General features: G+C 47.6%; 2 long non-coding RNA genes across 2 annotated transcripts in view; both read right to left on the minus strand.

The window, feature by feature from the left end:
- Positions 1-19,033, minus strand: part of LOC110256673 — an 82,743-nt gene that overhangs the window by 13,251 nt on the left and 50,459 nt on the right. The gene's annotated exons all lie outside the window — the stretch shown is intronic.
- Positions 1,084-18,027, minus strand: LOC110256672. The gene is made up of 3 exons (XR_002338536.1): positions 6,301-18,027; positions 5,388-5,617; positions 1,084-5,212 (listed from the first exon to the last, which is right to left on the minus strand). It is a non-coding gene; the product is annotated as an uncharacterized LOC110256672 (long non-coding RNA).

The following is a 19,033-nucleotide window of genomic DNA, read 5'->3' on the forward strand; positions in this document are numbered from 1 at the left end:
TGTGAGCCAATTCTTATAAAGATCTCTTTATGTCCTATTGGTTCTATTTCTCCAGAGAACCCTAATACCCTAAAACTAGACAGCCTAGGATCAAATCTCAGTTCTACCACTTCCTAACCACATAAACTTAAGGCAAATTGCTTAATCCCTTCGGGCCTCAATGTCCCTAGCTCTGAGGCAATAGCACCTTCTATGGTGTTGGCATGAGGACTTCATGAGTTAATGGATATGAAGCTTAGAAGCTCCCTAAGTACTCAGGGAATCTTAGGCATTGTGGTCTTTTTTTTTTTCTTTTTAGGGCCACACCTGCAGCATATGGAAGTTCCCAGGCTAGGGGTCTATCTGAGATGTAGTTGCTGGCCTACTCCACAGCCATGCCATATCTGAGCCGCATCTGCTACCTACCCCACAGCTCATGGCAACACCAGATCTTTAACCCACTGAGCGAGGCCAGGGATGGAACCCACAACCTCGTGGTTCCTAGTTGTATTCATTAACCACTGAGCCATGACAGGAACTCCTTGTGGTCAGCTCTTGATCAGCCCCACATCTCCTTCCTCATCACCCAGAAGGGTTATCAAGTTGCATGGCAGCCCTTTGGTGGGAGCCCCTTGGTGGCCCAGGGAGAGGCTGTTGTGGGACTGGGGACAGAGGGGAGAGAAAATATCTGCCAGTCAGCCTATTTTCAGTCTGAATGAGAGGATCAAGTCTCCAAACTTTATGTCCAGCACATGCTGGGCACTGCTGCTGCTGCCTCCTTGGCATCAGGGCTGCCTTAGAGTTCCAGGCAGAGAGAACAGCCTAGAAAGGTATAAAGACATGAGAATGGCTTCTAGAAGTAGCAGCAGTTAGTCGAAGTAACAAGGGCCCTATTGAACAGAGCATCTGAATTTGTACTAGGAACCACGGGCTCTGTTGGGGAAAGCCATGCTGGTATATGCTTGGGGCAGTTACACTTGAAATGCTGAGAATGGATGGGGGTGGGTACAGAAACCCAGAGACCAACTAGGACATGCTTGCAGTAACCCAGGGTAGAGAAGAGAGGCAACAGTGGATGGAGGATTTATGTAGGACTCCACTGGGTCCACAAAAACAATTCTTTATTCTTGGCTTTATCCCAAGTCTAGCACATCAGGTTCATATCTGCTATTAAATTCAACCAGGGTCCTTTCACCCCCACCTAGTACTCAGGACCTCAAGAACAGTGACATCAAGTCCATTCACACCCCACAGAACCTAGTAGGCATCAAGAGTAAGCCAACCCCAGCTAGAGAAAGGGGGACAAGCCTGGAGGCATCCTGGTGCTCATGGGAGGGGTGGAGGGAAGGGAAGGAAAGGAACTGATTCTTGCTGCTCAAACTGCCCACAGCCCTCAGGAGCCCTGGAAGGAAGGCTTCAGGGTAGAAGACATGATATAGCCCAGACCATACTTCCCACCTGGGTTTGGAAAAGGGCCTCTAGCTCTTTGCATCCAAGCTCTGAGCCATCCAGACAAGGCACAGGTAGGAATAAGGTAAGGCTTTTGGGTCAGAATGATCAAAGGCAAGAAAGAGGGGCATTGGTGTGGAGAAACTCCACCAGGAGTTACACTGGGACAGAAGCAAAGGGCAGCTAGGGCACTGATCCTGGTAGTCAAGAGGGATTCTCATCACAGCCAGGGCATGAGGCCAGCAGGACAGGGTACTCTGAAGGTAGCTGTCTTAGAATGTGTAAGAAAGCAAAGGCCATTTATCCACAGAAGAAAGCTCATGAGGAGGTCTAGCCATGCTCCCACAGATGCTGCCCATACATAGGTCTCAGGTTTAGACAGCAAAGTAAGAGGAGCCGGCTTTTAAGGTGAGAGCTCTGAGAGGCCACACAGGCTTCAGGGGCCTTCCAGCCCATCTAGAGTATGGGGTAGCAGCTTAAGCAAGGCCAAGGAACATGTATCCGAGCATGTTTAAGGTTGTCACACAACGGCCACATTGATCAGAAACAGACTGATTTAAGCAGAATAGAAATCAGAATATACAGCCTGCATAGTGATTTCTGAGCCAGAAAACAGGGCACAGCCAGAGACACCCCCTCCTCCCAAGTCATAGCCCAGAACTGCTTCAACACCCCACTGCTGCCACCTTCAAGCATGAGCTAAAAGATTAGCTGAGACAAGTTTAAGATACTTTCAAGTGAGACATCGACACACCCAGAGGGCAAAAACTTAGAAGAATGAAGTCACAGCAAGAAGACATCCTTAAGGGCCCCAAATGGACATGTCAGCCCACTCCTTTCACCAGATAACATCAACATCTACTCCTCCTGTACTTCAAGAAAAGTGATGCAGTTTTTAGATATCTAGCCTCCATTCCCTCTGGGCCCCTAGAAAGTGGTATCCAAGTCAGCTACATTCTGTTGCAGTCCAATGAGGTGATACTCACTTTATCCCAATCCAGTCATATTGAGACCAATGGACAGTGTGTAAACTTCCCCATCATATCTTATGTGAGGGGGTAAATATGAGTCACTGGAAAGAGGATGAACACAGATCATTAAGGCCATTTTATTAGAACAAGTTTAAGGCCATGGTCACTTGTGATCCATCTTCCAAAACAAACCCAATTTTCCCCCTTTCCCTTAATCAAACTTCAGCTTATTGGGTTATTTCAATGAAAGGATCCAAGCCTTTATCACTGAGAATTATGGTCTGGGTGGCACTCCCAGTGGGGGTGGCTGGGGTTGACCACTCCACTTGCGTACAAGGCATTTTGGCAGAGGATTTTCTGGACTGTGTCTGCACTCCCCCCTGCTTCTATTACATAGGATGACCTTGTTATTAGACAAGGTCACCCCAGCCAGCACTCACTAACCCCCCTTTCCCTGTTAAAAGTAGCAGAGGAGTAGAAGCTGCCTCTACTTCTAGTTCAATGGCAATTCTCTGGTAAAATCCTCACTCTTTTTAACCATTACGACATCTAAACTAGCAGAGGCCAGTAACTTAAGATGGGGAGTTTCATGAGCAGGACCTCTGTTACAGTGGCAAGTGGCACATTCATTTATGCCATTCAGTACCTGGATCCAAGCAGTCTGGCTATGAAGGGAACCACCAGCCCACCAGTCTCTGGTTTAGAACATACAGCACACCCTCTGATGGTATTCCAAGCTCCAAGGTAGTACAATAGTAGAAGTTTCCATAGACTATTCCACAGTTCTGTAAGGCCACCTGCTTCTGGGAGTTGGGGGTCATGCCAGAACAAGAGGATTTCATGGGTTTAAGCCAATTGATTTATGCCAAGAGACTAGTTCCTTCATCAGATGCAGGTCTGGATGGGTGACAGTTAAGCTAAATGTTACATTCAAGTTCATGGATGGTTTTAACGTACTTCATGGGCAGGGAAAGGTGTAATTCCTTGGAATTATACGTTCTAGTAATGGCAAATAGCCACCCCACTCCATAGGAGTTCAATGAAGGAAACCCACCATCAGGTATCAGACTGCTTTCTGAGGTTTGTCAGGGGCTCCCGGTTATTGTTGCTGGCAAGCTCGTTCAGAAGCTCTCAGTTCAGCCCCTATGAGAAGTTCAAGTTCATCCATGCATGGCCTTGATCATGCTCCCTGGCACTTCACGAGTCCTTAAGAACTGGGGTGCCTGAGGAAGGAGGCTGACTAGAGGTCAGACCACCTAGCTCATCTAATTGGGAGCCTTCTCTAGGGTAGGGCCTCTGTGAGCAATTGCAAGGGATACGACCACATTTTCAGATCTATTCGAAGACTGTTACCTATGTACTTCTTTTCTAAGCCTCCTTGTCACTAATCATGTAATCTTGCTTCCAAGTCCATGACCAGCAGTCATAACCTAGCCTATGACAGGTCTTTGTAGATCATTTTGACCATGCGTCCTACAAGCCAAAGAAAATGGCCTGTCCAAAGTCCTGCCTGTCAAAGACTTCTTTTTCTATGGTCCTTCAAGGTCACCTTGAGTGGTGCTGGAACATTATAGCAGTCACATAGTGTTCAACAACATAGCTGATACTAGCATGTTGTCCAGACCTGTGTCAAGATTTTTCTCCATGAGATAAGGATGGCTAGAGGAATAAGTGGCAGGATTAGTCATTGTGTTAACCACCTGCTCATGTAATTTACATGTGTTCTTAGGACCTACTTGGACCTGCTCTTACTGAGGACTTCCTTTTAATGGGCCACCAAGCATGCTCAATGTTGGTTGGGTACATCACAGCTGGTTCACATAGGCAGTAGCCAATTTCCACCAGGGACCAAATAGAAAGTTAAGCACCATCTCTTTGCAAGAACAATTGTTTGCAGAAAGCAGCCAGTCTTTGCCCTAAAACTTTAAGTAGTTCAGTGCAAGCCCCTTATAAAGGCTTGCCCCGTGTTTCATAACACATCCAAATTTGCTCCATACTCTTGGCTACCCAACATCCTAGAAGCCAATGGATGGAGCTACATCCCACTCTGGGAGCCAAAGTCAGCCTTTCAAGTTACTAATGAAGCCTGGACAAGTATGGCATATGCTGTCTTCAAAAACCAGAGCAGCCACCAGGTGCCATGTTTCTTACTGACTGGAGGCTAGAAGAAGGCCCAGCATCAGCATGTCCACCAAACAGCTCTGGGTGACAAACCACTCCCTTTGTGCAGCATGGAAGATGTGACGAGCCTAGCTGAGTGGTGGCTGGACAGCTTAAAGCACATTGTTCTCAGCAACTGTTCTGTTTCCACAAGCCTCAGGCGGCAAGAATCTCACAACTTCCTACCAGCTGGATTATTGCGCCTTCAGCCTCAATGGGTCAGAATGCAGCCCATTTCCTTTAAGACTTAGTTTGTCGCCTGCTAGCCCAGCTTCCAGTTCTCTCAGGCAGGGGTTCTTGGTTATAAGGCAACAAGCCCATTCTGGCTGTTGTAAGCAGAAACAGGAACTTGTGAAAATTGGGGAGAACTCACAGGATCATTAGGAGGGGGATAGCCTTGGCCTCCAAGGCCGTCCAACAGATCTGTCCAGTAGGGACACCTTGGCCCCACCACCAAGTAGCAGCTTCCACAGCCGACACTGCTGAGGGCACAGATGTGGCCCATTTCCAGGGCTGCCTGGAACCTGAGCTTGTTGCAATGTCACAAAGAGAAGGTTGTCGTCCGGAGGCCTGGAAGCTTTGGCTCATTGGCTTCTATTCCAAATCCAAGGAGGGCAGATGGATGGAGTCTGGGTCATGTGTCTATGTCTGACCTGCAAGAGGGGGCAACAAAGTTTCTGTAGTGGCAAGTGGGTACCACGTCCCACAAGGACCAAAATGGTCAAAATCCAACCACAGGCCAGAGAGACACACACTAGGTGGTCTAAGGCAGACAAGCACAGCTAGGTTTATCTATAAAATCCCACCTTCTCCAGGCTTGGCTCTCACCTGTTGGCCCAAGATGAGTCTCTCTGCCACATCTGAGGAAGGGCTGCAGTCCAGGCTTCAGATGGATGCTGTCCTACTGGAGTTGTGCCCTTGGGAATGCCTTTGCTCATAGAGCCCCTGAAGGAACATCCCTAAAGCCAGATCACAGCCACCATGAGAAGGCCAGCTTTCATGCCAAGGGCCTTGGCTGCAAGGCCACCACCACCAGGGTGCCAGGGCAGTGTCTAGCTCTGAGTGGAAAACAAGGGGAAAAAAGGGAAGGAAAGTGCTTTACAGTCTTGCTGGGATCATAACCAGGGGTCCAGACTGCAATGTTCAACCCTCCCGTACCCCCGCCCTTTGTGACCATGGTGCTTCCTCTTCCATCTGCCATCCTCTTACCACAACTGCATGCCACTGCAGAAGCAGGGCTATGAGTTATCTGCTACTCCTTGTCTGTTTCTCACCACCCTCAGGCCATGAGTTCACAGAAAACCTCCTTCAGCTGGAGGCTGTGGTATGATGGCTCATGCCCTCTAGGTACCCTTTTGTGCATGGGGAACAGGTGACACATGGAGTCCAGGCCCTGATCTACTCATTCTTGGTCTCTAGCTAACAGGTACTCCATTTTCTATCCTTCCCAATGGCTTTGGCCCAAGTCTTCCTTCCATGTTCCCCAAGAATTCTGGAACCTACAGAGAAAATGCACAAGTCAGAGCAGTGGTCCTGTGTATCAGGCTCAAGTTTCCCACTATGGAGATGTTTGTGCTGATGGTCTACTTTTAGCACAGGAGTCCAGCCCATCATTATTCTACCAGGTGAGCTTGAGACTTTGCATATGGCAAACGCATGACAACGTATGATGTAGGTCAGGGTGCACCAATTAGATACAGGTAAAGACCAAAATTCCAGGGTACAGAGGGAATTTTTTTACCTGAATATAGACATCCACAAGCTGTAACAAGGACACAGGTGTGAAGCCACTTCACCTGGGGTATGAATCAGAAGCCTTGAGGCTGAAGTCTTGCTTTCGTATCAGGTTCAGTCTGTATGAAGCAACTGCAGCTTCTCAGAGGGACCAGGAACCAAGCATATAGTCAAGTGCAAACCCACACTTGGGCTGCTAGTCCCGTGGGCAGATGTGGCTTAGGGTTCTCAGCATGTCTGTCCAGTCCTAGATGGCTCCAGCCATTGTAGGCACCAGCCTTTGCAGATAGATACTGAGCTTTCTGGGCTCTGCTTAGTCACCTGCTTGTCCTAAATTCCACTGAAGGACAAGTCCAGGGCCAAATTACAGGAAGGATGATACTTCCAGGAAGCAATAAAGGGAGAGATCCTTGGTTCTTGTGTGTCAGTTTCCTGCCTGCTGGGGAGATCTCTTGGCTGCTCCATAGCAATGACAGATCTACCAGTCTTTCACTGTCCTAATGCGAGGACCAGCTGCCGGACCACTACAGGTCAAACTGAAATACTGGGCTTTGCCTGCACATGACCCAGGAGCCCACACCCAAGCACTGTGATCTCCAGCACTGATTCCAGCTCAGCTCCCGATACAAGTTCTGATTCCAACAGGGACAGACTGTTGCCTTGAAACACCTACACAACTGGGAAATTCTACTTCTGGTGGCTCTTCATTGCTGCCAGCATTTCAGGCAAGATTCTTCCCCCTAGTGATCTTCACTGAGTTCCAAAGAGTCCATGAGTTGGGGATAAACAAGCCTATGATGGCAGCAGCTTCTTCCACCCCCCTGGTCACCATCGTTAGATCTAGGTGTTGTAGATGAATGATTCTCCCGGGTCCCGTCATCTCTCGCCTCCTGCCCACCCCCACTCCCCAGAGACTGCCCCCCACCTCCCTAAAAGCCTCAGATTGGCGAAAACACCCCTAATGTTTCAGGATTATTTTAATTTGTGTTCTCAACCTCATCTCAGGTGGAGCTGAAGCCCAGAGTGCATGATGGCTTGGATAGGCTTCGCTAGAGCTGCCGCCTGCTAGAAATAGGCCCTGCTCTAGACCCCGCTGCTAGGGGGTCACTGCATCAGAGCAGACTTTCTCAATAGCAATGATCTCCCTGCCAGGAGGTGGAGCAGTCAGGAGGGCGCAGAACCCAGGAGAAATGCCTCAAGACTTCTCTACAGAGGTCTAGCACTGGTAGCCTGTTTCCACCTCCTCAACAATTCTATTTCAGTGCTTAGAAGCACAGCTAGGACACCAAGTATTTCAACAAGTCTCAGATCTGTGAACCATGAGATGCTTATGGACCCGACTGTCCTAGTCTTGTCTAGGAGGGCCCTCAGGCTCAAGCGCTCCAAGTAGAGTCTCACACTGGCAACCATAGTTACGATTCTATTATCCTGTGTTGTGCTAGGCCAGACTTCTGATCTGAAGAGAACTTAGAACTTTGAGTATATTGGTACCCTCTCTGCCTCTCCCCACCTCCATTCCCCAATTTCTATCATTTGTGAAAAAAAAAAAAAAATTCAACCATCCCCAAAAGGTCTGCTTGCACCCAGACCGTCAGAACTCAGATACCCTCCCCTTCCTTCTGCTCATCACTACACGCAGGTGACACCTTCTACTTGGGTCTTTGTTTATACCCCAGTCTTAGCACATCTGAGGACTAGGATTGCACCAATCTGCTGAGGCCCTATCTCCCCAGGACTCTCCAGGCCTGTGATGCTCATTGGGGCGGGGGACGGGGTGTGGAGGATGCTAGGCTAGAAGGCCATAGGCAAGCCAGCCTGTACCCGGAAATAGATACATGCACAGCACTCCCAGCCTCTGTTTATTGTATATCCAAGACCCTTTAAGGATAGGGAAGGTGTGGGGAGGGTACAAGTCTCAGAGGAATGGCAGTCTTCACCCTAGCCCTGCTGTGCATGATACGATTAGTGCATCCTTAGAGCCTAGGCCAGGATCAGCCACCACACCAGCCGGGCACCCTCTGGCCCTGGCCCTCACCTCCTTCTCCAGCCCAGGCCAAGAGACCCAGCTCCTGGGACCCCAGGCACTAACCCAGTGTCACAAAACACACACACACCCCAACAACAAACTCATGTGCTACTCCTGGAGAGCCAGTGTCCCCAGCAAGACTACAGTTTTCTCTCCCTGCAAATTTGGGGAGCTTCAGTCTCACTCTGGGATGGAAAGGAAGGCAGTCTAGAGGTGAAACTTTTGTGTTTCACCATCACGTGAACACTGTCCCTGGTTCTCCAGGAGTAGTCCTGAGCTCTTGAACATCACAGGACAGGTGCTGGCAGCAAAGGCAGAGGGGGAGGCTGCCAGCAAAGGGGGCCAGAGAAGCCGGAGGGGGCAAGCAGCCAAACCACAAGGTCAGAGGCCACAGGTGGCACATAGCAGGAACCCAGGTACCAGGTTGCAAAGATGATGTTAGGCAAATCTGAGGACCTAGGGAAGAGGATGGAAGAGAAGGATGAACCCTTGGAGAACACACCTCCTCAGGGGCAGCAGGGAGTCAGGATGGGCCCTGTGACCAAGGGAGCACTGAAGTATAGGGAGGCAGCCAAAGGCTTGATCCAAGGACCAAAGCTCTTCCCAAAGCAGGCTGGGAAGCCAGGAACCCAGGAACCCAGGGCCTACCCTGGACAGACCTTTAGCAACTTGAGAATAAATTCAAGGGGGGGGTGCACTGTGGGAGAGAATGGGGAGGGGAACCAGCAAAGCTGGTGAGAGATGAAAACCTAAGCCCTTCCCCTCTGAGAGGGACCCTGCTGTGTATGATATCCATTAGTTTAAGAAACACAGCCTGTGACCCAGTGGGTCCTGGGGTACCCCCGCTTCTAATCAGAAGCTCAGCTGGGAGTCACCCAGCCCTGAGAAGCTGTTGATGCAAGATGCCAGCAGCCCTGCCTTCTGCACAAGGCCTCTGCTAAGGAATGCTCTCCCCTGGGAAGAGACGTAGTTTGGAGCCCTGGTTCAGAGTCAGGGCTTCCTGGTAAGCCTCCCATGATGAGTTCAGGCTTGACTGAGCATGTACTTATTACAGCCCAGGGCTATGACCTGTCATTCAGGGCAGTGAGCTCCCTAAAGGCATAAACATGGCCTCTGCACCATAGGCCATGACAGAGCTGACATCCAGTAACAGTGTGTGGAATTTTTGTACAAGACCAACCCCTAAGAAGTTTCTTGGGTTGAAGAGACAAGCTGGACCTTAGGTGACATGTTTTAAGGGTGACAAACTTGGAAGGTCTGTGGAACAAATGTTTAAGGAGGTTTCCTAAGTGACCTTGGCTATGGATCCTAAGAGTAGGGCAGGACAGAATAGGTCCTGGGATACCTAGGGTAGGACAGCAGTGACCCAGACCATGGATTGATTCTGGTCTCTGTCCAAGTGCTTGTCTGCTGTGATCATCTGTGAGACCCCTGCTCAAGGGGAATCCTTGAGGTTCCATCCTCTCTAATGGGACCAAGAAGTGACAGTATTAAGGGAGCTTTGGCCTCATGGTTTCTGCTCACACCAAGTATGCCAAGTTCATGATGTACTGCTTAGGCTGATAGTCCAGACACAGCTGCATGGCAGATATACCATCTTCCTATGTAAAAACTCTGAAACAACTCCTGGGGCTGAGAATTCTTAGGACATGTGACCTGGGAAGAAAGGCAGGAAGGAGAGATGTTTAGATAAGTGAGGAGGTGGCCCTAACAAGCTCCAGCCGCATTTTTTTCCTTACCAACCGGAACCTAACCCGTATGACTGGGTGAAGGGAAAACTAGGATTGAACTTGACAGATTTAGACCTTAGACGCCTCACACCCCGGATTATGTGGAAGCCACAACAAAAAGTAGGGCTTGGGCAGGAGAGGAAAAACAGCTGGAAAGAGAGATGCTATCAGTTCAGCTGGGGTCTGAATGAATCTCACCAGGCAAGTCCCAGCACCTGGAGCAGCTGGGAGATACCAAACAGGCAGGTAGAACACCTGGGTGTCGAGGGCCGTAGACACTATGGCCCTCATGTCCACGGCCGGCAGAACAGAGGTCCCTGGTAGAATGGAAGGTGAACAAGTTCAAGGGAACAAGGAGTAAGGCCCTGAAGACAAGGTCACACAGGCAGCATTGGGCAGGCCAGGAGCCGGGAGGCTCAGAACTGATGTCCCCAGATGCCACTACCTGTTGCAGTTAATTCTGAAGAGTTGGGAACTGAGCGAGAAAAGCCATTGGGTCAAGTCCCAAACCACAGCAGTTAAGGACCTGTTTGCCATCTTTATTCTAGAACAAGTTCTCTCTACACCTTGACTCTCAGGGAGCCACACGCCTGGGAGATGAACTGAGAGGGACATCCAGGGTGGCGCTCAATCATCCTAGGGATGCTCACTCTGCCTGTGGCATCCTTCCCAGACATCTACCTGGGTCCCCGGCCTCAGACATCCACTAAGGCAGATCATAGGAGGCTTCCGTGGAGTGAGGTCAGCAGCCAGCTTCTGACTAGTCCCTCCACAGCATTAGTAGTGACGAAAAACAGTGATGGGAACTGAACAATGGAAACAGAACAGAAAAGCTAATGCCAGCCTTTCTTACTTGGGAGACTTATTTTATCAGATATCCTGTATCTTTGCCTTACTTGCTGCTGGACACTTTCCATCCATGGCTATACAGCATGTAGCTTCTCTAGACTTTAAAAATCTTTCTACTCTAGGACCTTTTCTGGTTAGTCTTCTTTTGTTGTTCAAGACACACCTGAGCATCCCATTTTCCATTTCACATTGTCTGCCCCAATCTCAGTCTGTCCTTATATCTTGAATTCTTCCTAAGGTCTCTAGTGGCCTAGAAGTAAGTAGCTTTTCCCCAAAGGGGACTACTCTTGTCATCTCTGCTACTCACTCTCCAGAAATAAAGTGTAGGCAGAAGAGGTGACTATTTATAGATATGTACTCTTAGACCTGCTTCTCAGCTTGTAGTCCCATTTCCAGGTCTCAGGTCTTCAGTTACACTCAGCACACTGGGGACTGGCCTCCAGCCTGACTGCTCCTGGTCTGCAGGCAGATCTCTCCCTACTGGATGCCTTCACTTGAAGCTGGGCAACACAAACCAACATTGCCCCACACTCAACTTGTTCTCACGTCTAAGGAGCTAGAGAGATGTCTCAGCTAACATCACACTGTGGACCAAAAGTTAACCAGGTGACCACGAACTTTTTTTTTCGCTCTTCTCCCTTAACCAACCCTGTTCTACCTCCTAAGCATTTCTTGATCCCATCTATTTCACTGGCTTTTACTCTTCCATAAGTTTTTTTCCCCACCTGAGGAGCTGCAAATTTTCTAGGAAGTCACCAATACTTCTTGCTAAAGTCTCAGCCAGGCTCTAGCCTGTAGACCTGAAAGATATTTAAAGATCATCCGATCTGGTCACTCTTCTCCTGCCTTTGCTTAAATTCCATTTGGAATCCTAGCATTTTAAGTGTATGCAACAGAGCCTTCAACTCAGCCTGAGAGTCCCAACATGGTCTGATTCGGGCTTAAGTCTCTCTTGTCAACCCCATCCACCTTTGAGTTGGGGTTATGCAAGCTTTTTATCTGATGCCCATATGCCCAAATACTTTTACCCTTAGAGTCAAAAACAATAAGTAACCCAATTCTGACAAATCACTGAGTGAGAACACTTGTAAATTCTAGAATTGCTGCAAGATACTGTCCTCATTTCTCCAAGGAAATTCTCAAGACTAAGCAATTGAGCATCCAGGCTTATCTTCTAGTAAATCCTTAGGTCTGAGGAGAATGACACAGGCTCCTTCCCCATTACCATCTTTAGTTTCTCTCTGCATCCAATAGGTTCTGCCTGGACTTAGGCAACTTCCCTGCTTAAGTGAGCTGGGGGAGTCCGATGGACAGCTGGCCTAGAAGTACCATAATGTGGCCACATGTCAACCATTAGAACATGTTTGTTTGCCCTACCTCCTCAAGACCTGATAGGGACACTAGAAAATCCCATGAACTCAGCTCATCTTCCCCAGTCACCACTGCACACAAGCCCACCCCCAACAAGCCAAATACAAATGCACTTATTCAAGGTCAATGTACTTATTCTACTGATATGCCAGGTCTAGTCCCCCACCAGACAGATGGGCATGTCAGGCCTCCCAGCCAGGCCATCTTATTCCCATAAACATGTCACTCAAGGTGTCAGGTATATAAGAGAGCAGTGTAGAAGTTAAGCTGCTTTGCCTCTGGACTTAACACACAAACAAGTCCTTCTCCTGGGCCCACTTTGAGTCTCCTCTTCACGGCTCCCACACTGCCTTTTCTGCTATAGAGGCTGTAGTTCCTTCCCCCTCCAATCCTTGCATGCTATTGACTTAATACTGGTTTTAGTTTAATCATCCCCAGTTTCTCTCCTATTCACTTCTAAACCTGGGGCAGGCTCTGTATATTTTGGTCAAAAGTGTCTATAAAGGAAACCATCTCCCCAAGTCCAGGGATGCCAACTGACTTCCAGATGGAAGTTTCAAAATGGACCTGTCCAATTCCTCCTGCCTGAACTCACCACACTCAGCTCTCAGAAGAGCTGACAACTTAAGCCAACATGCTTCTTGCTAAAATACCCAGAGCTGTGACTGTGGTCAACAAGTACCCCCTTCCCTATGTGTTCCTTGCCCTCCACAACCCTATGATTCACTCAGAAGTTGGAGCCTCCTGGGTGATAACTGTCAATCCAGGTTTTAATGGAAGTGGGGGATGGATATCCGAACTGACAAACGTGAACAGGTTTGAGCCCTGGGAACCCAGGCAGCCCAGCTCCCCTAGCCTGGAGATCCTTGGAAGAAAGGAACCAAGAACAACACACTGAGAAAGCTAGTCCCTCACCCTGCTCTATGCTACCAGCTTTGGTCACTAGTCAGGTAACACCAATTCAAGGGATATCAGCAAATACCACCCGGATAAAGACAGAAGGAACAGGACAATAGGCCCCCATCATATAGAGCAGGGCAGAGAATCAGGTGTCAAATGCTCCCTCACTGTAACCCTTCCCACTTCTTCCATCTTCCCTGTACCCAGCAAAGAGAAGACCTAGAAGGGAAAGAGTGAAAGGCTGTCCCCAGGGATTACACTATAGATGTGAGGCTTTGCACACAGGGTAAGAAGAATGAGACAGGAACAAGCACACGAATCCTTGACCACCATCCCCCCCAAGCCTGCCACGTCTTGTAGACCAGTGAGGACCCCAAGTGATAATCCAAGGGACTTAGCACAGCTCCTTGCTTTCTATGGGCTGCTTTGCAGTGGCCTAAAATGGCCCCTGGGGCAATAGAACCCTGCCCCTTGGTACTGGTAGCTGGTCTGCCTGCCTGGTTATATATAACTCTAGCCACTTTGAGTCTTGGGAATTCTTCTTAGAGGCTACCTCTCCCAGCTTACAGGAGCCCAGGGGATAGAAAGAGACCAAGTGTCAAGTTAGGAGAGATTTATAGCTTTCACCCTTAATAAGGTCAAAGCACCAGTACAAATGGTCAACATATCAATCTGAGCTTCTATGATTTGAGGAGCCTACAAGTGTAGGTACCTGTCAGAGAACCAACTCAACATCTGGCTAAACCCCCATATGCTACAGAGGGCAGAGGCAGCAACACAGAGCAGTCAGTGGATACTGAGTGCTGGTCTTCCACTGTTTTTCTGTTAGATATCTTCTCATGGCAAAATATTCAAGTACCTCCATTTCCAAGTTCTAGTCCAAGATCTAGTTTTATAATTTCTCATCAGAAATCATTTTCATGTGCTGACTGTGGGGAGAGAGCTCTTACTAGCTTGAGAATTCTGTAAAAAGTTAGCCATGTTCTGGCTTCAGCATGTACCTAAGTAGAGACAGAACTGCCCTCTGGGAGCGGGGGCTGGAGGGAGGCCTGAAGTAGTAAGAAGTGAGACCTTGGGAGAACAAAGCCATGGTATCTGACCAGAAGCAGGTGGGAAAGCAAGGCAAACATGGGAGGTAGGCCTTGTGGGGCTCAACACAGGTGAAGCTAAAACAAAGAAACCAGGCATCAGAGCCACACTGGGGGTGGGGTGCAGATGGGGAGCAGATACAGGAAACAGACACCTTGCTGGGGCAGTTAAGCCCTGAGTACGGCCTGGGCCCTTGGATGACAGCTCTGGAGATCCACATCTGTCTGTCCCAGGAGCAGCAATGGCTCTCATAGCTGAGGCAAAGAGATGGGCAGGAGAGCATTCCCCAATCCATGGGGGACATGTATCTGTCCAGGTAACACCAAGTTATCATCTCAGGGCTCAGTTCTGGATGGCTTAACAGAAGCTGACTTCTGGTTCTAGTCTGAGGTGGGTGGTTTGTGCAAGGCTCTCTCCCCAATACAGACCTGGGATCAGCCTTTCTTCAGCTGTACCATCAGAATACATAGCCTTTGGGGTCACCTCTGCACAAGGACATGGAAAAAACACAGTCACCCTCTGCTTCCTGCACTGGAAGTGACATCATTTCTACTTACATCAAGTCAGTGAGGTATTCCTGTGACCTATGATACAAGGGACAGGAAATAGGGCAGAGATGGTCCCTCAACATCACCTTACAGCAAAGTGCTCAGTTCTTATCACAGCTGCTGCAGGTCATCACTACCATATCAGCTGAAGAATTCTTTGGAGTCCTGGCCCCACCTCCTGCCTTGGCCAGGGGCCAAGAGATACCAGTACTGGCCTCACAGGTTGAGTTTTACCTGTCACTTCTAGGCGTAGACATATTAGCACAGAAAGGCCTTTTGGGGCCAGCAACATACAGGAACAGTCCTGAATACAAGTGGCTCAAGCAGTGAGTCCCTCCCTTTGGGCACAAAGCCATCATCAGCGCAAGGCCTATCAGAGGTTCTGGTGTAGTCCAAGATGCTAACTCATCTTCTGGGAGGGTCTGCTCTCAGCAATTTCCATGACTGTGGTTATCCCCACAACATTGGAATGCAAAGATGGGGTCAAAAGGACCAGCCTCAGACATCCCATAGGAGCCATTAGCACCAGCCCCATTTAAGACACAGCAGGGCTGAGCAAGAGTCTGTGAGCCCACCTCCAGGAGTTGGCCTGACCCTAGTCTCAGTGGCATGCTTGTCACAGCCAGTCTGCGAGGTCCCTACAGTCTCATTCACCTGGAGGGCAAAGGTCTTCCTCCCACCTGTTGCCCAAGGGAGATGCTAAAGCGGGAACGTTTCACACATACTTGGAGGGCATCCACTAGCTTGATCAACTAAGTTCCCACCCATTTTCCCAGAATAGCACCCTTGGCAACCTCTCAGTGAAAGCCTAAGAACTAAAGGGCTATTAAAGAGATTCTATGGGAAGCTAACTAGGTCCCCACAAGACCTTCATTTATGGAGAGTAAATCTAAGCCAACTCACTGATGGAACAGAGGTACCACCACATGAAACAACATCATCATCTCAGGAGATGGGAAAGGAATGTGTGGACACCTAGGAGAGGCAGGAAGTAGCTCCTTCTGCAGGCATAGCAAACCCTCTGCAGAGCAGCCTGAGGGCAGCCTTGCCTCTAGTACAGCACCACCCCCAGACCCAGGGGAGGACTGTGTGCTTCAGGATAGCCAGCAAGTGGAGGTGGGACACTGGATGTTTATGTGGACATGATGTGTTGAATTTCTTCACAATCACAAGGAAACATGAACTCTGAAGGATCTGATGGCCACCTTGACCCTATAGAAATTCTCACTAATGGCACCTGACTATACACCATGGAGTATTACCCGTGATAAATTCAATATCAACATTAAGCTAGACCTCAAGTGTTCAGATGCAAGTTCCAAGTTCTAGGATACACAGAATAAAAGAGCAAGCAAGGTAACACTAGGAACCAGCTACCAAGCTAATCTAGAAGGTGGGATATTCTAGAACTTACTGGGTTTCTTACAGAACTGTCAGAAGGCAGTGTACTAGATTGAGTCCAGATATAACCAGACTAAGCGTGGTGGATTGAGACCTGTTTGGACAGATTCCAGGGAACATTTGAGTCAATGGAAAAAATTTAAATAGGAGTTAAATGAATTTTTACTGATTTCAAGATCAATGACTGAAAAAAGATGGTATGGGTCTCATTTTATATGCAGAGAAGTATCTGTATCAGCATTAGACCACTGCAGCAGTGATCTCTGAAAAGGGACATTTTTGCTTATTTGCTTTTTATAAAAGCGTACTCCTTCTAACAATTGAGTTATTATAAATAAATCTGGAAAAGGGCAGTACATCTTTGACTAAAGCTGAAGACTTGACATTAAATTCTTAGAAGTGACATTAAATTCTTAGAAATGATCCTACAAGTTCAAACTCTTGTTCTATTTGCATGGATGTGAAGAATTCACTTGGTTCCCTGGAAATAATACTGGAGAAGTTCACTGGCTAGAACACATCCCCCACCCCAAGGGGCTTCATTCAGGCCAGTGTGTACACACCAGCTCTGCTGACAGGAAGCCCACCAGGATGGGCAAATATCTGCTGGCCTCTATGAGGAGTTAGTCTTCTTTCCAAGCTTAAGTTCTGACCCTTCAAAAAAGCTATCACTTCTTTTGGAACACTCTGGAAAGAATGGTTTTTATAGTTATGGATTGTCAGATTTTGTTCCCAGCCAGCAAAGTCACAGGCCCATTCCACTTACAAATACAGATGCAGAAGACTGAACAATTAGTTGACTGAATCCAACAGTGTAATTAATATTACAACATGATCAAGCAGTTTCTCAGGAAGAAACTTTCTCATACAAGTCTAAGATATTTTAACATGTTATTTATACATTAGAGAAAAAAAAATCAAGTGCTTTTTCTTCCAGTAAGGAAAGTGGTTAACCTGTTTAGAATTTAGCAAGCTAGGAAGAGGGAAAATGTACTTAACTACAAGGTTTCTAGGAATTAACTTAAGGTTTTAATAAGGTTCCAAAATAATGAATAGTCCATGCTCTTGAAAGAATTAAAACTTGGTTCTCTCTAAATTAGTTTCATGAATTTAAAGTAATACTAAATCTTAATATGAAGAACAGGTTTACTCTCAAACCTATATGGAGAAATAATGTAGGTCCACAAATACTTATGTCAACTTTAAAGTATAACGGGAACTTGACCTAGCAATAGACTGCTATGGTGTGAAGCAGCACTGTATTTGCACAAGGACAAAGGGGCAAGGCCCAAGTGTGCCTAGGAACTATGACAGAGGGGCTACTACAGCTCAAGGGCAAAAGATAAGCTGGTTTAAATGGTGTCGAGAAAGAGAGTTTAGGGAGAAAGATAGCCAAATACCATACCACTGTTACATTTCTCGTCTTTTAGAGAAGCTATTTAGCCATAATTTTATAATGGAGCCTAAATGACTAGAGACCCAATATAATGGAGGAAAATAGATTATGTGTCTTTGGGATAGGAAACAACTTTGTAGAGATCTTAATAGCATAAACCTTAAGGCAAAGACTTGATGTTGATCAAAGTCAAGTTTCTATTCAGAACATACTGGGAACAAAGTTATCAGAGAAGTTAGAATGTAATATGAGACTAACACAGGACTATTCTTTGAATAAGAGTTCCTTAAATGTGAGACCTATGGAAACCCCAAAGGCGGCAAAGTCAAGGATACCCAAAATCCCATGAGTCCAAACTCAGATGCAAATGAAGACTATGAGATCCTGGAGTTCCCGTCGTGGCTCAGTGGTTAATAAATCCAACTAGAAACCATGAGGTTGCATGTTTGATCCCTGGCCTTGCTCAGTAGGTTAAGGATCTGGGGTTGCTGTGAGCTGTGGTGTAGGTTTCAGACATGGCTCAGATCCCACATTGCTGTGGCTCTGGCGTAGGCCGGTGGCTACAGCTCTGATTCGACCCCTAGCCTGGGAACCTCCATATGTCGCAGGAGCAGCCCAAGAAATGGCAGAAAGACAAAAAAAAAAAAATCAGATCCCTTAATGCCTATTAAGCTAGCAAGTGCCAGAGAGCAGGATTGCGTAGAATATGGGGAATTCCCATCATGGTGCAGCAGAATGAACCTGATTAGTACCCACAAGGATACAGGTTCAATCCCTGGCCTCTCTCAGTGGGTTAAGGATCTAGCATTGCCGGAAGCTGTGGTGTAGATTGCAGACACAGCTTGCATCTGGCATTGCTGTGGCTGCAGCTTTAATTAGACCACCAGCCTGCGAAGTTCCATATGCTGCACCTGTGGCAAAAAAAAAAAAAAAAAAAGCTTCAATGCATGGAGTATGGACATGGCCACAGGAATACAGAAATACTCATGCATTGCCATGGGAATTTGCACTGGCACAGTCATTCTGGAGAACAACGTGCTATCATTTAGTCAAATTAAGCCATTCTATTCCTGGGGGAGGTAAAACCCATAAGGTTTTCCTACAGGTAGAGAAGAGCAGATGTAGAAGGATGGATGTTCTTAGTCTTTGTGGTGACAGGGGCAATTAGTGTCCATTCCCAGGAAAGCAGCTAGGAAAGATGGTGGCCACATGACGATATCACAAAAACCAGGCTAGGCATATACATAATGTGAATCAGATAAGAGACAGGGTGATTCATTAATGCATGTGCATAAGACATTTTATAGTAATGCAAGGAAACATTCATGTATCATATTAGACTGGTTGCCTGTGTGTGATAGGGAGAGAAAAACTGGTATAGGGGGAGTAAGTAGAAGGAATAAGCCAACAAAGCCCCATGGCCATGAACT

Source organism: Sus scrofa, chromosome 14 (genome assembly GCF_000003025.6).
Source record: "Sus scrofa isolate TJ Tabasco breed Duroc chromosome 14, Sscrofa11.1, whole genome shotgun sequence".
Taxonomy (NCBI): domain Eukaryota; kingdom Metazoa; phylum Chordata; class Mammalia; order Artiodactyla; family Suidae; genus Sus; species Sus scrofa.